Here is a 19348-nt window from a genome sequence, read left to right as displayed (position 1 = left end):
ATCAGCAACCTTTTAAAGCAGCTGCCTCTTTTTTTCCTGCCTCTTGCAGACAATCTCCCACATCTCCAGTGCCTTTGTAGAAGAAAACTTATTTGGTTTAAGAAACTGCCCTAGGGGTCCAAAGCTCAGCACAGCTTTTATATGCTTAGACAGCCCCTCTAAGACATTTTCAGCCAAGAAGAATCTGGTCTTAGTTGGCTCCTTAAATTTTGCTTTAGAGAGTATAATTCTTTGCCCCATCAAAGAAGCAGCAACAGGCAAATTTATGAGGTGCAGGGGCCCATCATTCTGCCACCCCAGGTAAGAGGGATTAAATGGGGATCCCTGCAACCCACTGCCTCTGCTGTCAACTGACTTCCAGTTGGACTGGATGACTGGGCCTCTCCTCTCTCCAAGATCTAAGCTTGGCCAAAGACCGCAAGGAAACCAACTTTCCCTGTCCTTTGAACAGCAGACCCCCTTGGCTGGCCTGGCTGATCCCCCTGGCTTGCCTCAGCCGCCACTCCAAGGGCACTCCAGATCAGGCACATGGTCCTTGGGTTACAGGCCACGTGTCTCAGTCTTTGAGGAAAACAGGCCAGGCTGTATCTCCAGCTGACTTGTGTAACCTTGACATAAGATGGCCAGGACAGTTGGGTGCAAATGGAAGGAAGCTAGAGAGGGGGAAAGACAAGGAGACTTCTGACTGAGATTTGCTTGTGGTCTGATCTACACAACCGCTTTGTGCCCAGTCATCACTGCTCACTTCCAACTATAGAGGGCAACCCAGAAGATGGTACAGTTTATTTCTCGTTGGCTTTGCTTGAGGCCTGGTGTGGCTTATATGAAGAAGTCCTGAAGTCAATCCGTGTTTCCTGTAACCAGGACTGGCAGAATCAACTGCCAATCTGAGGTGAAAGGTCAAGCAAACAATCCTCCCCAACCCTCAACTCGTAGCTGATTAAAATCCTAGCCACAGTCCTAGTCCTCAGCTTACGACCACAATTGAGCCCAAAATCTATGCGAGATGGTTGCCCCATTTTACGACCTCTCTTCCCACAGTTGATAAGTGAAGCACTGCAGTTCTTAAGTTAGCAACCCCGTTGTTAAGCAAATCTGGCTTCCCCATTGACTTTTGCTTGTCAGAAGTTCACATGACTCCAGGAACGCTGTAACTGTCATAAAGAGGAACCGGTTACCAAGCTTCCGAATTTTGATTGCGTAACTGTGGGGATGCTGCAGCGGTTGTAAGTGTGAAAAGCGGTCCTAAGTCACTTTTCTCAGTGCCATTGTAACCTTGACGGTCACTGAATCAATGTCTGTAAGTTGAGGATTATTTATACTTGCTATTGGCCAGCTTTTCTCTTGATGTAGGCTCTCTCTAGATGTGAGGACTTCAATGCTCAGGATTCCCTGATTAGCACAGCCATTACTGAGGATTTGGGGGGCAGAATTCCACACCTTCTGCTCCCCAAAGGGATTGGACAACCCTTTGTCTGAAAGGGTATAGGGTTTCCTGCCTGAGCAGGGGGTTGGACTAGAAGACCTCCGAGATCCCTTGCAACTTTGTTATTCCGTTATTGCGGTACATGGAAGGTTTCAAGCTGGAGAAGGGACAGTGTGTGTGTCTGTCCTGTGCGCCTCCCCATCTGTTCTTTTGTTAAGAGTCAGCAAAGTGAATGGATGCAAAAGGAAGATTAGGATCAGGGGAAATGCAATTCGTTTTATTCCCCAGCTTTGCAAGACAATTTTCCAATCTGGAAAATTCCTATCTGGGGTTTGAATAGACCAGTGGTGGCGAACCTATGGCACGTGTGCCAGAGGCGGCACTCAGAGCCCTCTCTGTGGGCACGCACACCATGCCCCGGAGATGGCAACCGTCCCTCTTCAACCAGCTGCCCGCTAACTCGGCGAGGTCCCACATGGCTGGATGCCTCCCAGCACCCATGTGCTCGCTGGCCTGTGTGTGCGGGGTCCGATGGTGTCAGGCAGGCCCTGCCCCTGCCTCACTTTGCCCTGTGACAATGACACCCCCGCCCTGCCTCACCTCATCCTGCAGGACGAGCGTTCTGCCCACCTCCCCACTTGCCAGAAACTCTCTGGATCTCCCCCAACCCTGCCCGGCCCCCACAGGCGTTCCTCTCCACAAGCAACATTGAGTGATCATGCCCACCTTGGCCACACCCACCCAGTCTGCCATGACCACCACAGCCACGCCCACCAAGTGGGCCACACCCACGTGCACCCAGCGATAAATAAGTGGGTTTTGGGTTGCAGTTTGGGCACTCGGTCTCTAAAAGCTTCGCCATCACTGGAGTAGACTAACTGGATGTGGCTAACTTCCAAAGTCTTCTCCTCAAAAATGATTACAGGTAGTCCTTGACTTACAACTGTTCCTTTGGTGACCGTTCAAAGTCTCAATGCAAGTGAAAAGTGACTTATGACCATTTTTCACACTTGCGACAGCGGCAAGCATCGCCACGGTCCTGTGATCAAAATTCGGGCTCTTCGCTATCCAGCATATTTTTATGATGGTTGCAGTGTCCTGGGGGGGGGGTGTCATCTGATCTCCATTTGTAACCTTCCCAGCCAGCTTCGGACAAGCAAAGTCAATGGAGGAAGACAGATTCGCTTAACAACTGCACGATTCGCTTAACAACTGCACTGAAATTGCTTAATATTTGTGGCAAAAAAAGACAACTGTCTTGCTTAGCTATGGAAATTTTGGGCTCAGTTGTGGTCGTAAAACGAGGACTACCTGTGTCACGGTGGAAGACCCATACTACGCCACAGACATCCACCAACACCCTCTTTGACTATTGTTAAGAGATTGAGACTCTTCCTGGGGCTGGAAAAACCCTTCTCGGCTTGATCCTGCCTTTGTTCTGCCAGTAACTCAAGATAAAGCTCTGGCTGGCCTTTGAAGAGAGATTGGCCTAAAGCACTTTAATCTCTGCAGCTATGGACTGGCAAGGCCAGCTTAGTAAACTTGGTGGGCCCAAACTGGGCACTGTAACAACAACACCTTCCCTCCCCAGTTGCATTACAGTTTCTCCTCTCCCTTCTCTTTTTCATCGCTGCAGAATTCGGCAAGTGAATGAAAAGACATCATGGTGCAGATGCACAGACAGCTATGGGTTACAACAGAGTTTCTCAACCTTGGCAACTTTCAGATGGATGGACTTCAGTGCCCAGGATTCCCAGCCAGCATGGGGGCTAGCAACCTTAGTAACTTGAAGATGGGAAGACTTCAACTCCCAGAATTCCTCAATCAGCATGGGAGCTAGCAACCTTAGCAAGTTGAAGATGGGTGGACTTCAATTCCCAGAATTCCCCAACCAGCACGGGGGTTAGCAACAGTGGTGGGATTCAGCCAGTTCACACCAGTTGGGCAGAACCGGTAGCTAATGTTTTGTTGCCCAGGTCCAGAACGGACTTCCAGAAGCGGCATCCACACAGAGAACCAGTTGTTCACATATTTGAATCCCACCACTGGTTAGCAACCTTAGCAATTTTAAGATGGGTAGACTTCAATTGTGGCCGGGGAATTCTGGGGATTGAAGTCCACACATCTTAAAGTTGCCAAGGTTGAGAAACATTGGATTACAACATTGCCATCCTGCCAAAACTGCTGCCCCAGGTAAGCTTCGTTGAGCCAGCAAATTAGTCACCGTATTCCCCTTTATCTTGGAAAACACACCTACAGGAGGTCCTTGACTTACAACAGTTCATTTTTTTGACCATTCAAATTTGCAACAGCACTGGAAGAAGTGACTTATGACCATTTTTCACACTTATGAAAGCATCCCCAGGATCACCGTGATCAAAATTGGGGCATTTGGCAACTGACTTATATTTATTGACCATTGCAGTGACCCAGAGTCATGTGATTCCCCCTTTGCAATCTTCTGACAAGGTCAATGGGGAAGCCAGATTCACTTAACAACATGTTACTAACTTAACCACTGCAGTGATTCATTTAACAATGGTGGCAAGAAAAGTCGTAAAATGGGGCAAAACTCACGCCTGAAGGCAGGACAAGAAGCAACGGATGGAAACTCATCAAGGCGAGAAGCAACCTAGAACTAAGGAGAAACTTCCTGACAGTTAGAACAATTAACCAGTGGAACAACCTGCCTCCAGAAGCAGTGAATGCTCCAACACTGGAAGTTTTTAAGAAGAGACTGGACAGCCATTTGTCCGAAATGGTATAGGGTTTCCTGCCTGAGCAGGGGGTTAGACTAGATGACCTCCAAGATCCCTTCCAACTTTATTATTATTATTATTATTATTATTATTATTATTATTATTATTATTATTATCAGTTGCCTCTCTTAGCAACAGAAATTTTGGGCTCACTTGTGGTGATACGTAAAGGACTATCTGTGCTTATTCGTGGCAGAAAAGGAACAAGGGAGGATTAAAAATTAACCCAGGAAATCTATTAATCCAGCGACCAATTAAGCATGATGTTTGAACACAGCTATGCAAATAATCACGGTTCCTCCCTTGCTATACTTTTTTAAACGAAGAATACACAGACCATTTCAAGGATAAGATTCAAATCTATTTGTGAACATTGGACTTATGTTGCTAGAGGTGTTATCTGCCAGGAAAATTTCTATAAAACAGCTTATTATGGGGAAAGCCCACAAAACATATATGACTGCAGTGACCATCCATGGTTGGTTATAAAGCACTGCCCTTTATTTCAGAAAGCTGTTTTGTATATTTATTTTCCAAAAACTCACTTTTGTCCTTTATTTTGCTCCCTTGATTTTTTTCCCGTACAACTGGTACCACTTCATGCACACTCCCTTTCACATTCATGGGAAAAAATGTGGAAACTGAACTGTCTTTTTAAAAAATATAAGGTTTGATAACTTTAGATAATTTTATTAGGATAGGAGGTTTGTGAAGTTTTTCTTGGCATTGCTCTTGAATGTCCCTTTGTAATGCAAAGCTATGAACATAAAGCATTTATTATGAGTTTATCCTGATAAGCCTCTTTCAGATTTTCCCCTTTTTTCAGGTTTGTCCTTTACGTTGCCCAAGAAAATATGGTCACTGTACGTACGACTGAAAATTACATGCCACAAAAAGAAAGAAAAATTGCATTGCTAATTCTTTGCATAAAATAAATGCGCTAGCTAAATTTGCATATTGCTGTGGGTAGAAGGTCAACAACAATGAATGTGAAGTTTTGTACAATCTGATAAATTAAAGGTTGACTCAACCTTCCATCCTTCCGAGGTCGGTAAAATGAGGACCCAGATTATTGGGGGCAATAAACCACTCAGAGAGGGCTGTATGAAGCGGTATATAAGTTTAAGTGCTATTGCTATTGCTATTGCTATTCCAGACTGGGGGGGGAGCAGATTTAGCGAGATGGATGGCTTTGGGACGTATCAAATCAAAAGCAGATTTGGCCCAGCATCACCAATGCTTTTTCCCTTCCTTTGAACGTGATGAAAAGGTTAACAATTGAAGATAGGACTGGAGAGTAACCATGTTCACTGTTTTTCATTTTCAGTGGACAGCAATCAAATCAAGTCAAATTGAGGTTTAGCCCTGGCCTTACTGCTCTTCTTCTACCATTCAAACACCATCCTAAGCTGGGGTGGGGGGCGAATCATGTTCTGATTATTTAAAGAACGGCAGACCTGGCAATTTCCTAACTATCAGATTCAATTTCCTTTCTGCTTGCACGTTCTAAAGGATTTTTAAAACTATCTCCCTCATTTCTATTTGAGAGAACTGCGCTGAGGCAATTCCTTTCCTGTTCACCACATTGTCTGGATTACCACAAAACTTTTTTTTTTTGCTAGGTTCGTTCAAGACCCAGGAACCCGTCTGCACCGAAATTATCCAGCTTGGACTGCGTTAACCTCAGTTGTGGACTCTCTGTGTGGCTTCATGTGCCAGGTGCACCCAGCCTGTTTATATTCAATCATGGTTTCAGACACTATACAAAGTTGGGAAATGGGTGAACTGGGAACCAGATTAAGCATGTTGTGTGAGCACAGGCTCCAGAATTGGTAGTGGTGTGCATGCAGAGTTGCTGTTGTCCAGTCTGGCTATTTTCCTATTGCAAGGACTACATCACCCATCTTGTTGCAATGTGGTTTCTCCAGTTCTTGATGTATCCCTTGCTACAGTCTTCTTCCTGTTCCAGGGGACTACCCATTTTTTGCGCTCTAAGACAGTGTTTCTTAACCTTGGCAACTTTAAAACACATGGACCTCAACTCCCAGAATTCCCCAGCTGGCATGCATCGGCTGGGGCATTCTGGGAGTTGAAGTCCACACTTGTTAAAGTTGCTAAGATTGCAAAACACTACACTAAGACATGTTTCTCCTTCTCCTTCATCCCCTCTCTGTCCTTTGGCTTTCACATGACTCCAGTTTTGGAAATCAACAAGCCAGCCTTATCAGGAGCTACCTGGGAAACAGCCGAAGAACAAACAGCAGTCAGAAAGGAAGGTTTTTGAGTCAACAAGGAGCAGGTTGAACAGGAACTGCTGGAGCTGTGTGTGTGTGAGAGAGAGAGAAGCCCAGGAAGAGGCGAGTTCGAGAATACTCTGAGGACACAGATGCCCCTGTGTTGATCCACTGGTCCATAAATTAAGGCAGTGGTTCTCAACCTTTTTAATGCCGCGACCCCCAATCGGTCGTAAGTCGAGGACTACTCAACCGGTTGTAAGTCGAGAACTACTCAGTTGGTGCAGCACCGTTTGCAGAATGGGACTTTTGGCAGGCTCAGCAGGGCAGAGACAGCCTGGACAATTCCTATTGGCTTTTGAAAGCCAATAGAATTAGACTCTATTCAAGAGAGTCTATTCTATTGGATTTCAAAAGCCAATAGAATAAAAGGGAGTAGCACAGCTAAGGAAAAGGGGGAAAAAATAGCGGACTGCGTTGTTTGGCGACCCCCGTGAAATGGTCGTTCGACCCCAAATGGGGTCCCGACCCACAGGTTGAGAACAACTGAATTAAGGGATTCTCACAACAAACCAAGCAGAACACACAATATCTAGCCTTCCTTCGGGTCCTCCCAATCAGATCTAGCCCCTATTGTTGGATTAAGAGAATAATGTGATGGCATGGTCCTTAATTTCAGCAAATTAAACAATCCCAAATTCTCCCCACTTAGGCCTCCCAGCGATGGGACCACAGGACTGTTTTGTGTCTCCTTCCTTCCCAATGAACCTGTTTAATAAGCAATAACGGTGCCAATTTTCTTATTGGGTGAGCAAATTCCTATAACAGAGTTTCCTTGCCAAAGGGAACTAATTTGACCAAGCCGGTCTGTTCTTCATTAGTTGCCAGCTAGCTCTAACAATTGGGTTATTGTGTTAGACTTGTGACATTTCTTAACATTTCGCTTCATTTTTCACATTTGCTTACCCTCCTCGTACAGCAGAGTTTCTCAACCTCAGCAACTTTGAGCTGTGTGGACTTCAATTTCCAGAATTCCCCAGCCTAATTGGCTGGGGAATTCTGGAAGTTGAAGTCCACACAAGCGTAAAGCTGTTGAGGTTGAGAAACATTGCTTTAGAGCAGTGGTTCTCAACCTGTGGGTCGGGACCCCATTTGGGGTCGAACGACCATTTCATGGGGGTCGCCAAACAACGCAGTCCGCCATTTTTTCCCCCCTTTTCCTTAGCTGTGCTACTCCCTTTTATTCTATTGGCTTTTGAAAGCCAATAGAATAGACTCTCTTGAATAGAGTCTAATTCTATTGGCTTTCAAAAGCCAATAGGAATTGTCCAGGCTGTCTCTGCCCTGCTGAGCCCGCCAAAAGTCCCATTCTGCAAACGGTGCTGCACCAGTTGAGTAGTCCTCGACTTACAACCGGTTGAGTAGTCCTCGACTTACGACAGTTGAGAACCACTGCTTTAGAGAGACCTGGCAACTTGAAGACGTGTGGACTTCAGAATAGAGCTGGAAGGGATCTTGGAGATCTTCTAGTCCAGCCCCCTACTCAAGCAGGAGATCCTATTTCAGACAAACGGCTGTCCAGTGACTGTCCTCGACTTACGATCAAACTTGAGCCGAAAATTTCTGTTGCTAACCAAGACGGTTGTTAAGTGGGCTTCGCCCCACTTTAAGACTTTTCTTGCCACTGTTGTTAAGCGAACCGCTGCAGTTGTTAAGTTAGTAACACAGTTGTGAAATGAATCTGGCTTCCCCATTGACTTTGCTTGTCAGAAGATCGCAAAAGGGGATCACGTGACCCCCAGGACACGGCAACCGTCATAAATATGAGTTAGTTGCCAAGCTTCTGGATCACATGACCCTGAGGGATGCTGCAACGGTCGTTAACTGTGAAAAACGGTCATAAGTTGCTTTTTTGACTTCTAACTTCCTTTGGTGCAAGAGAGGATCAACTTCAAACCTCCACTTTTCACTGCCTCCGATATGTCTCAAATTTTAATTTTCTATACTCCCCCGCCCCGCAGCACAATCAGGTTTCCAAAATCGATTTGTGGGGGGTGGGGGGGTGGACATCCGGGATATGAACTTTCATCTCATTTCACCCCTAAGACTTCCTTTTAGACTAAATCTCAGCGGTCAAACCTTAATTTTGTCAAGCATCTTGCATTTTAAAGGGGGGAGTGTTGATCAGGGGTCTTCAAACTTGGCCCTTTTACGACTTGTGGACTTCAACTCCCAGAATTCCTCAGCCAGTGTGCCTGGCTGAGGAATTCTGGGAGTTGAAGTCCACAAGTCATAAAAGAGCCAAGTTTGAAGACCCCTGGTCTTGATAATACCTGTGCTAATGCCAGATTCAGCCAGGAACAGTGAGGATCAGAAAGGTCTTTGAATTGTAGTCCCTGACCTAGTTTGAACACAAAGGCTAATATTCTGTGCAGTACAATTTTAAGACAGTAGGAAGAGAATGGTTGCCAATTCAGCCAAGAGTACAAACACCTGAGGCTGACATATGAAAAACGTGCCCATTCAAGCTGGCATGGAGATCTATGTTTTGAAGCTGGAAATGTCAGAGCTTCTTAGTGTCTCTGCTAGGCATCTGCTGATAGAACTGAAAGAGGGACGGCAGGGTGTCAGTCACAATTTCTAGGAATTTAGCTTTAATACAAGTGGATTCTCTACAACAGGGGTCTTCAAACTGGGCCCTTTTATGACATGTGGACCTCAACTCCCAGAATCCCTCAGCCAGTATGCCTAGCTGAGGAATTCTGGGAGTTGAAATCTACAAGTCAGAAAAGGGCCAGGTTTGAAGACCCCTGCTCTACAACAAAGTTGGGGATGTATGGCTGTTTTATGACTTCTTGAAGTCCACGAGTCATGAAGCGGCCTAGGCCTAGGCCAGAGGTAGGCAATCTTGGCTCTTTTATGATTTGTGGACTTCAACTCCCAGAATTCCTGAGCCACCATGGCTCAGCTTGGAAACCTCCCCCTTTCCCCTCAGCATGGCTAGCTCAGGAATTCTGGGAGTTGAAGTCCATGAGTCATAAAAGAGCCAAGGTTGCCTACCCCTGCCCTATACCATTTCAGACAAATGGCTGTCCAGTCTCTTCTTAAAAACTTCCAGTGTTGGGGCATTCACCACTTCTGGAGGCAGGTTGTTCCACTGGTTAATTGTTCTGACTGTCAGGAAGTTTCTCCTTAGTTCTAGGTTGCTTCTCTCCTTGATCAGTTTCCATCCATTGCTTCTTGTCCTGCCTTTTCTGGTGCTTTGGAGAATAGGTTGACTCCTTCTTCTTTGTGATAGCTTGATTCCTCTTCTTTGTTAAGCCCCATCAAAGACACCCTTTACCTTCTTTTAGGCTATAACAAAACAGAATAACAGAGTTAGGAAGGACCTTGGAGGTCGTCTAGTCCAACCCCCTGCTCAAATGGGGGACTTTATACTATTCCAGACAAAGTTCTGTCCCATCAGAACACGAAGCAACGGATGGAAACTAATCAAGGAGAGATCCAACCTAGAACTAAGCAGAAATGTCTTGACAGAGCAGTGGAAGAGCCCACCTCCAGAAATTGTGAGTGCTCCATCACTGGAGATTTTTAAGGAGAGACTGGACAACCATTTGTCTGAAATGATATTAAGGTCTCCTGCTTGAGCAGGGGGTTGGACTAGAAGATCTCCAAGGTCTCTTCCAACTCTGTTATACTATTATCCCTTGGGAGAAGGAAAGACATGGAAACAGGAGTTTAATTTACTGAAATGGATTATAACCCTTCCTTCCCAATCAAAAAAAGGGGGGAAAGCCCCCACTTTCCCTCCAAATACAAAAGGCAGACAGCCCCTGTTGGGTTTTTCAAAGACACTCAATGATGCTGGGACACCCCCTTTTTTCCAAGCACCTCTTAAAAAGCACTGGAGGCTACATCTTTCTTCCTTTCTTTTAGAAATTGAGATGCTGTTTACAAGCTAATTGGAACGATAAATCGTGCCAAATGAAAATTCCTCAACAGCAATTTTTGGTTTGCCTATACATTGATTCGGAGAGAGATTTCTGGGCAAAGCCCAGCTAGGATGAAAGAATTATCCAATAGGATCGGAAGGCTGGTGTGAGAAAAATATTTTACTTCCATTGGGAATGGCTTCCTGCATGGGTCTCCTGGGATTGATTGATTGATTCAATTTCTATCGCTGCCCATCTCAGTCAATTACTTTGGACAGCTTACAATTTAAAAAGTATAAAAACAATTAAAACAATAAGAAGGATTTTAAAAAAAAACATCCCCTGTGAAGGGGAGCTGAAAGAAGAAGTATAATTGTTGTAATTAGCACCGGATATCTCAAATTGCAAGTAGGTTAGACATCACAATCACTTGACAATGGGCTCTGCCTTGTGCAATTGTGCCTAGTTTGGAGAGTGTTGGATTCATACAACCTGCTTGTCCTGTTCAGTCAGATCCCCAGGAGCTCCTTGTTAGGTGGCTGAATGTGGAGGGCAAAAGAAATATAATCCTTCACTAAAATTCTTCAAACAAAGGTTGTTTGTTGGAGTGAGTGGCTGTAAATTTTTCAACTTCGGCAAGTTGAAGATGTGTAGACTTCAACTCCCAGAATTCAGCCAGCCAGCAAGAAACTACCAGTAACAAGATGGCTGGAGAATTCTGGGAGCTGAAGCCCACACATCTTCAAGTTACAAAGGTTGTGATATGCTGCTTTTGCTAATCCTTTACTGATTAGGCAGTTGGTTTAGATGACCTTTCGAGTTCTCTCATATTCTATACAGCAGGGGTCTTCAAACGTGGCCCTTTTATGACTTGTGGACTTCAACTCCCAGAATTCCTCAGCCAGCCTCCATTTTGTTTGTTAGATTTAAGTCAGGGGCCTTCAAACTTGGCCCTTTTATGACTTGTGGACTTCAACTCCCAGAATTCCTCAGCCAGGCACAGTGGCTGAGGAATTCTGGGAGTTGAAGTCCACAAGTCATTAAAGGGCCACGTTTGAAGCCCCCTGCTATACAGTATTAGAGGGAGTTAATATCTGGGCAAAGAGCTTTTTCACTAATTCCTAAAGCATGCTGTATTGTAACCTGGGGTAGTCTAGCAGGAAGGCTAGGATCTAAAAGGATCAAGTAATGATCTCTCCTATCCTCATCCAGGGACTATTCTGAAATTGACTTCTCGGAATTACCGGTATTTGTCTTCCAAAGCTGTCAGTTGAATCCTCTCTCAAGCCTACCCCATCTCCTTCCAGCACAAGAAAAAAGGCCTCTTCATTTGCTCCGTCTCTGTATTTATATTACTTTATTTTATTGAGACATAACTTCCTTTTCTAGTCTGGAGCACATTGCAGATGGCGAACAAAACTTACATAAAATGTTAAAAACGGAGATGAAATTTGACAATAAAGTGCTCGGATCCTCTCATTAAAAACCTGGTGAGCAGGAGAAAAGATGTCTCCACAGAATTTAAAATAAGGAGAAAACCAAGGCCCCCAAGACAACTCCTCGGGTGCATCTTCAGAAATCGGGGAGCAGAGCAGCAACACAACCACTGACTCACAACTGCCTCTGAAAGGTCTCATCTGTAGACCTGAAGAGGTGTATACTTTGCAGATGGCACAAATAATGGTAATAGAGATTTAGCCAAATCATGAAAGATCCAGAAAGAAATAAGATGAGGTTGCCTACTGTCTCCTTTTTTGTTTGTTATAAGTCTTGAAGTATTGAATGGACACATGAGGTGAGATGAGAGGATTGTGGCCGTAAAGATTTAAAAAAAAAATAAAAAAAAGAGTTGGACGAATTAACAGCTTTTTAGGGATGACTTGGTTCTGGTTTCGGCAGATCCTTTAAAGGGAATTGAGCGTTTAATGAGTAAATGAAAAGAATTTGGGGCATTAGCAGTTTTCAAGATTAATAATCGGAAGACAAAGATGTGAGCAAAAATATGAAGCTACAAGATCAAAGAGAATTGATGAATAAAATGGGTTTTAAGATGGAGTAGATGATAAAATGCTTGGGTATAACTATGACAAATGCAGATTGGATGTTATTTCAAAATAACTGTGTTAAGATCCTCCAGACATAGTGGGGCTCCAGTTCCCATCATCCCCTCCCATCATAGCCATTTGCTATTCTAGTCTACTAACAAGCAAGCCTTGTTAGCAGACTATTATTTTGACTTTTTTTGTCTTTTAACCATGGCTTGTTGTGTTCCTCAGAAATTTTAGGTCTGCTAGTAATTTTCTGCTGGGTTTGGGAGTTATCTGCAAGGATGTGGTCAAAAAAGTCAAGATGGCAGCCAGAATCATGGAATTGAAGACCCACCCCTTTTTACATTCAGGAAAAAGCCCAAGGCATGTAAAAAAGGGGGTGGAGCTTCAATTGCATGTTATGGCCACCATCTTGACTTTTTTGACCCCCTTGCACACACTTTGCCTAGGCTGTTTGTTGGTTGTCATTGATAGCTCACCTTGGATTGGTCCATTCAGTATTTGTGAACCAGCTGGTCTGCAAGGTAAGTACCAAGTTACACAAGTGACTCTGATAAGAATAGTTTGCATTGGCAGACTGACCGACAGGGTCTCAAAAAATGTTTGAGAAAAGATTTGGATCTGCAGAACCTTTAAATATATTTAATTTACTTGTCAGATAGACGGCCTTTCAAGTTTATATAGGAATCACCTTTCATTCCCACAACAACCATGTGAGGTAGGCTGGTCATATTATTGTTTTAATTTTGTACACTGCCCTGAGTCCCTTGGGATTGGGCGGCATATAAATTTTTGAAATAAATAAATAAATAAATTACATCAGAGGTCTTCAAACTTGTGGACTTCAACTCCCAGAATTCCTCAGCCAGCCAGGGCTGGCTGAGGAATTCTGGGAGTTGAAGTCCATAAGTCTTAAAGTTGCCAAGTTTGAAGACCTCTGCCTTACATTCACTCTGCTCAGAATCAAGGGGCAACTTATGACTTCTCCTGTCAGGAAGAACAGAAGGCTGGGGTGACATTTACAGGGCTAGTGAGGTGTACATCTAGGGTTTTTCTGCCAAGGAAAGACTTAGTCTAGGTTAGTTTTTCTCAACCTCAACAATTTCAAGAGGGGTGAATCTCAACTCCCAGAATTCATAAGCCTGCTTTTTGCTAGTGAATCTTAGAATCCTAAAAACTGTTAAGTTGGAAGTAACAGCAATGAGCATCTAATCCAGGTGTCTTCCAAGTTGGCCCTTTTATAACTTGTGGACTTCAACTCCCAGAATTCCTCAGCCAGCTTGCCTGGCTGAGGAATTCTGGGAGTTGAAGTCCACAAGTCATAAAAGGGCCAACTTTGAAGACCCCTGATCTAATCCAATGTTTCTCAAATCTGGCACATTTAAGAAGGGTGGACTTCATCTCCCAGAATTCCATAGCCTACTTCCAGAAATATGGGTGAACTTCAACTCTTAAAATTCCCCAGCCGTAAATTTGGGAACTGAAATCCACACATCTTGAAGCACGCTGGCTGTGGAATTCTGGGAGTTGAAGTCCACAAGTCATAAAAGGGCCTAGTTTGAAGGCCCATGATCTAATCCAATGTTTCTCAAATCTGGCACATTTAAGAAGGATGGACTTCATCTCCCAGAATTCCATAGCCAACCTCCTGGAATATGGGTGGACTTCAACTCCTAGAATTCCCCAGCCGTAAATTTGGGAACTGAAGTCCACACGTCTTGAAGCAGGCTTGCTGTGGAATTCTGGGAGTTGAAGTCCTCCCATCTTAAACTTGCCAAATTTGAAAGACTGATCGATCAACCTTCAAGAATGCACAGAAAAAAACTATGTAAACATCCATGGGAGATCTTTCACTAATCATCTCTGGGGGTTCTCAAAACCCTCCAGAGATGGAGAACTCACAACCTTCATAGGTGAACCTTTTCAGTGGAATGGCTGCCGTAAATTTTCCATCTTGGCTAAGCTATATCTCTACTCAGCCAGGTGTCTAGTTTACTTTGGGATATGTTCAACTCCTGTTTCTTTGTTTCCCAGACATCAAAGTACTGGCTGGAACAGTTTCCAGGAATATGTCCACCCCCTTAGCCAGGTCAGTAAAAATCCCAATCAGTGCTAAAGATTGATGAGGGGTAATCATAATCACATTTTTCATGGATTGGGGGTCAAGGGAGAACACAATCTGTTAGTTACTTAAGATTCAGCAGTTTAAGGGAGCCCAGAAAATGGGTCACTCAATAATATGAATACAGAATAACAGAGCTGGAAAGGTCCTTGGAGGTCTTCTAGTCTGACCTCTGCCCAAGCAGGAGACCCTATATCAGGGGTCTTCAAACTTGTCCCTTTTATGACTTGTGGACTTCAACTCCCAGAATTCCTCAGCCAGCATGCCTGGCTGACGAATTCTGGGAGTTGAAGTCCACAAGTGATAAAAGGGACAAGTTTGAAGACCCCTGCTCTATACCAGGGATCTCCAAATGCGGCAACTTTAAGACTGATGGACTTCAACTCACAAAAATGTTGGGAGTTGAAGTCCACAAGTCTTAAAGTTGCCATGTTTGGAGACCCCTGCCCTATACCATTCCAGACAAACAGCTGTTTGGCACATTGTAAAGCCTAGAACCACTTTCTCCTAGGCCAGGGGTAGGCAACCTTGGCTCTTTTATGACTCGTGGACTTCAGCTCCCAGAATTCCTGAGCCAGCATGGCTCAGCTTGGAAACCTCTCCCTTTCTCCTCAGCACGGCTGGCTCAGAAATTCTGGGAGTTGAAGTCCCGGAGTCAGCCAAGGTTGCCTACCCTTGGCCTAGGCAGAGAGTGATGGGGATTGATTATCTGCATCCATGCTATGTTTCTGCGGGATACTTTTATGCATTAGTGGGAACCTGCCCTATGAATTAGATCCCCCCTCTTCCCAACCACTGCTGACAACATGAATATATTCCTTTTTCCTGGACTGCCTCAGAAGATCAAGAGTTGGGGTGGAGGTAGGAGTCACGTTCCATAATCCAAGACTGCCATCTTCTGGTTTTCGGAAATGGATTGTAAAGGAGTTTCCTTCTTCCCTTAGTTAGGGCAGAAGTCTTCAAATTTGGCCCTTTTATGACTTGTGGACTTCAACTCCCAGAATTCCTCAGCTGGGCATGCCTGGCTGAGGAATTCTGGGAGTTGAAGTCCACACAAGTCTTAAAGTTGTCAAGGTTGGGGAACCTCTGCCTTAGGGCATTTTCAACCTAGGCAACCTGAAGTCATGTGGACCTCAACTCCCACAATTCCTCAGCCAGCCACATCTCACTGAGATCGGCAGCATATAAATTTAATGAACAAGTAATCAGGAACCGGGCTAGAAAGAGTGAGTCCCTCCTTAGCCATTAAAGCTGGCTGGGTGACTTTGGGTCATTCTCCCTCAGCCCAACCCACCTCACAGGGTTGTTGTTTTGGGGAAAACAGGAGGAGGAAGTTGTGTTGGATATGTTAGCCACCTTGAGTGATTTGTGAGGGGTCCTTGGTGTCCTCCCAGCTTGCTTGTTCTCTTGCAGACATTTCGTTACCCAAACCGGGTAACATCATCACTGCTCTAAGAGTTATTTATAAAACTTATACAGGTAGTCCTCAACTTACAACTTGTTTTGGTGACCATTCAAAGTTACGACGGCACTGAAAAAAAGTGATTTACAACCGTTTTTCACACTTGCGACCATTGCAGCATCCCCATGTCACGTGATAAAAATTCAGATGCTTGGCAACTGACTCATATTTATGATGGTTGCAGCGTCTTGGGTTCGTGTGAGCCCCTTTTGATGAGCAAGGTCAACCGGGCAAGCCAGATTCACTTAATAACCGTGTTACTAACTTAGCAAGTGCAGTGATTCACTTAACAATTGTGGCCAGAAAGGTCGTAAAATGGGGCAAAACTCATTTAGCAAATGTCTTGCTTAGCCACTGAAATTTTGGGCTCAGTTGTGATGGTAAGGCGAGGACTACCTGTATATAACTGTGTATTATTTGTAAAATAATGAAGATTGGATATTAATAATAATAATAATAATAGCCGACTTTGCAATGACAAACTTGAAACTGTTTCACATGTAATCTGTGAGTGCAGCAAAATCGCGCAAACTGACTACAAAGCTAGACATGACCGAGTTGCTAAATTAATCCACTGGGCATTGTGTAAAAAATACGACTTGCCTGTGTCCAAAAAGTCGTGGGGACATAGGGTGGAAAAAGTTGTTGAGAATGAGAGGGTGAAGCTGTTGTGGGACTTTCGAATACAGACAGATCGCCATTTGGAACACAACACGCCTGATATCGCAGTTGTAGAGAACCGAAGCGTACAGCTGATTGATATCGCTGTACCAGGAGATGCCAGAGTCGAAGAAAAAGAACTGAAAAAAATTACGAAATATCGCGACCTGGCCATCAAAACTGCGTGATTATGGATGAAACGTGTAACAGTGGTACCCATTGTCATTGGGGCACTGGGAACTATGTCCAAAATTTTTGTAAAATACATCAAGAAACTGCAGCTTCCTGCAATAACTCCAGCAATGTTACAAAAAACTGCGCTACTCAGAACATCTTATATTTTAAGGAGGTACCTGGTTGACACCTAGGATGCTGGTAGCAACCCGTGTCAACCATCAGCACCAGCCAATTTGAATGTTCAGTTGACTGAGGTTCATGTCTAATGAATAAAAAATAATGATGATGATGATGATGATGATGATGATAATAATAATAATCCCAGACTTAACAATTGTCGATTAGAAAGACAAAAAAGTCTGGATAGTGGACATGGCAGTGCCTGGAGACAGCAGAATAGACGAGAAAGAACTGGAGAAGATAACAAAATACAAAGACCTACAAATAGAAATAGAAAGACTGTGGCAAAAGCAAGCAAGGGTAGTACCATTAGTAATAGGCTCCTTGGGCGCAATCCCAAACAACTAGAGCACCACTTGAACACCATTGGCATTGACAAATTCGCTATTAGTCAATTGCAAAAGGCAGCCTTACTAGGAACTGCTTCCATCCTGCGACAATACCTGTAATACATCAAACATCCACATCTGCCTATCCCAGGTCCTGGGTAAGGACTCGATAGGAAGACAAAATGCCAAATCCAGTCTGAACATCTGGCTGACTGTGCGATGATCCATAATAATAATAATAAATCAATTTAAAAATCTGTACAACGGAACCCCTGAATTTATTTCTATCCCATTTGTCACTTACACATTTTCTCTCTTCTTTTCACCTGGGTCTGCAGACAGAAAAGATGGTTCCTTCGGTCTGCTCAAGCAGGACCAGTGGTGGAATTCAAATACGCGAACAACAGGTTCTCTGTGTGGATGCCGCTTCCGGAAGTCCGTTCTGGGCCTGGGCAACAAAAAATTAGCTAGCTGTTCTGCCGAAGTGGTGCGAACCGGCTGAATCCCACCACTGAGCAGAACCCCAGAATAGGTCTGTCTCCAAATACTTTATGGAGGCTCAAATCTTCTTGTGACACCTGATGCAAAACCACAACCCCAAACTTCCCTTGAATCCAACACCTGTAAGAAAAAACACTCACTACATTCTCCCCCACGCCACCAGTACAAGGAGTCCTCACCTTATGACCCTAGCTAAGCCACAAATTTCCATTTCTAAGCAAGACAGTTATTAAAGGAGTTTTGGGCCATTTTACGACCTTTCTTACCACAGGTGTTAAGTGAATCACTGCAATTGCTAAGTTAGCAAGACATCTGTTAATGCAGGGGGGGGGTTCTTCCAACTTGTCCCTAGACCCTCTGGTCTAGGTTCTCCTGCTTGAGCAGGGGCTGGATTAGAAGACCTCCAAGGTCCCTTCTAGCTGTATTCTATTCAAACTCCGCCTAGCAAGGTTTGGCTTCTTGCCCAAACAATAGAAATAGCAGGATTCCTTTCATCAAAGGATCCAGGATTATACAATTGCAAGTAAATTTTATTGCCTAGCACCTGGATGATGATGATGATGATGATGATGATGAGCATTACCATGCCATTACCGCCCCAACTAAAAAAAGGTTCTGGAAAATATGCAAACGAATTTAGAAAGGATGCTTTAAAGCAGCAGCAAGCGAGCAAGTCTCTGCCTACGGTCATACTACCCTGAACGCGCCCGATCCCGTCTGATCTCGGAAGCTAAGCAGAGTCAGGCCTGGTTAGTACTTGGATGGGAGACCGCCTGGGAATACCGGGTGCTGTAGGCTTTTTTTTTTTGCCCCCCTTGTTTTTTCTCCCCCACCCCCTCCCCCTTGTCCAGCCTGTGCTCAACCTTTGCTGCAAATTGCAGCCCGTGCAGATCAAAGCAGCGCTCCGAGTCCGCTGGGTGAGATGGGCTGGCCGGCCTTTTGCATTCACTTGCCTAGAATGGCGTCCTGCCTTTACAAGCAGCCTGTGACGGTAGCTCAGTTAGGTAAAGAAAACGGTAGCAGCAAGAGGAATGAAAGCTGGCAGGGGATAATGGGCCCCGTTGTAGTTCTGCTTCTGGCTGTGCTGGAGCTTGAAGCAGCTACCGAATTTCTGCTTAAAGGCAGCGGCAAGTAGGTTAAATACCGTCTACGGCCATACTACCCTGAACGCGCCCGATCTCGGAAACTAAGCAGGGTCAGGCCTGGTTAGTACTTGGATGGGAGACCGCCTGAGAATACCGGGTGCTGTAGGCTTTTTGCTGTTTCCTTCTGCAATCCCCCCCCCCCACGCATCATCTATATATGTATCAGGGGTCTTCAAACTTGACCCTTGTATGACTTTTATAACTTAGCATACCTGCCTGAGGAATTCTGGGAGTTGGTCCACAAGGCCTAAAAGGGCCAAGTTTGAAGAGCCCTGATATATACAATGCATGCAAAATAATGGTATGGGTCCTGCAGACCAAAATTCTCTCTATTAGCCTCATCCCAGAGAAAGCTCAGAAGGAACCGTGGTTT

At 44.6% G+C, this 19348-nt stretch overlaps 1 non-coding gene and 1 pseudogene across 1 annotated transcript; both read left to right on the top strand.

Annotated features, from left to right (window-relative positions):
- The first annotated feature begins 18509 nt into the window (after positions 1-18509).
- LOC120314031 lies at positions 18510-18628 on the top strand. The gene has a single exon (XR_005558322.1). It is a non-coding gene; the product is annotated as a 5S ribosomal RNA (ribosomal RNA).
- A 347-nt stretch (positions 18629-18975) lies between these two features.
- On the top strand, positions 18976-19084 carry LOC120314033 (annotated as a pseudogene).
- The last annotated feature ends 264 nt before the right edge of the window (positions 19085-19348 follow it).

The sequence above is a fragment of the Crotalus tigris genome, unplaced genomic scaffold (assembly GCF_016545835.1).
Source record: "Crotalus tigris isolate CLP2741 ecotype Arizona unplaced genomic scaffold, ASM1654583v1 scf7180000018825.4774228, whole genome shotgun sequence".
Classification (NCBI taxonomy): domain Eukaryota; kingdom Metazoa; phylum Chordata; class Lepidosauria; order Squamata; family Viperidae; genus Crotalus; species Crotalus tigris.
This window is presented reverse-complemented; position numbering and strand designations above follow the sequence as displayed.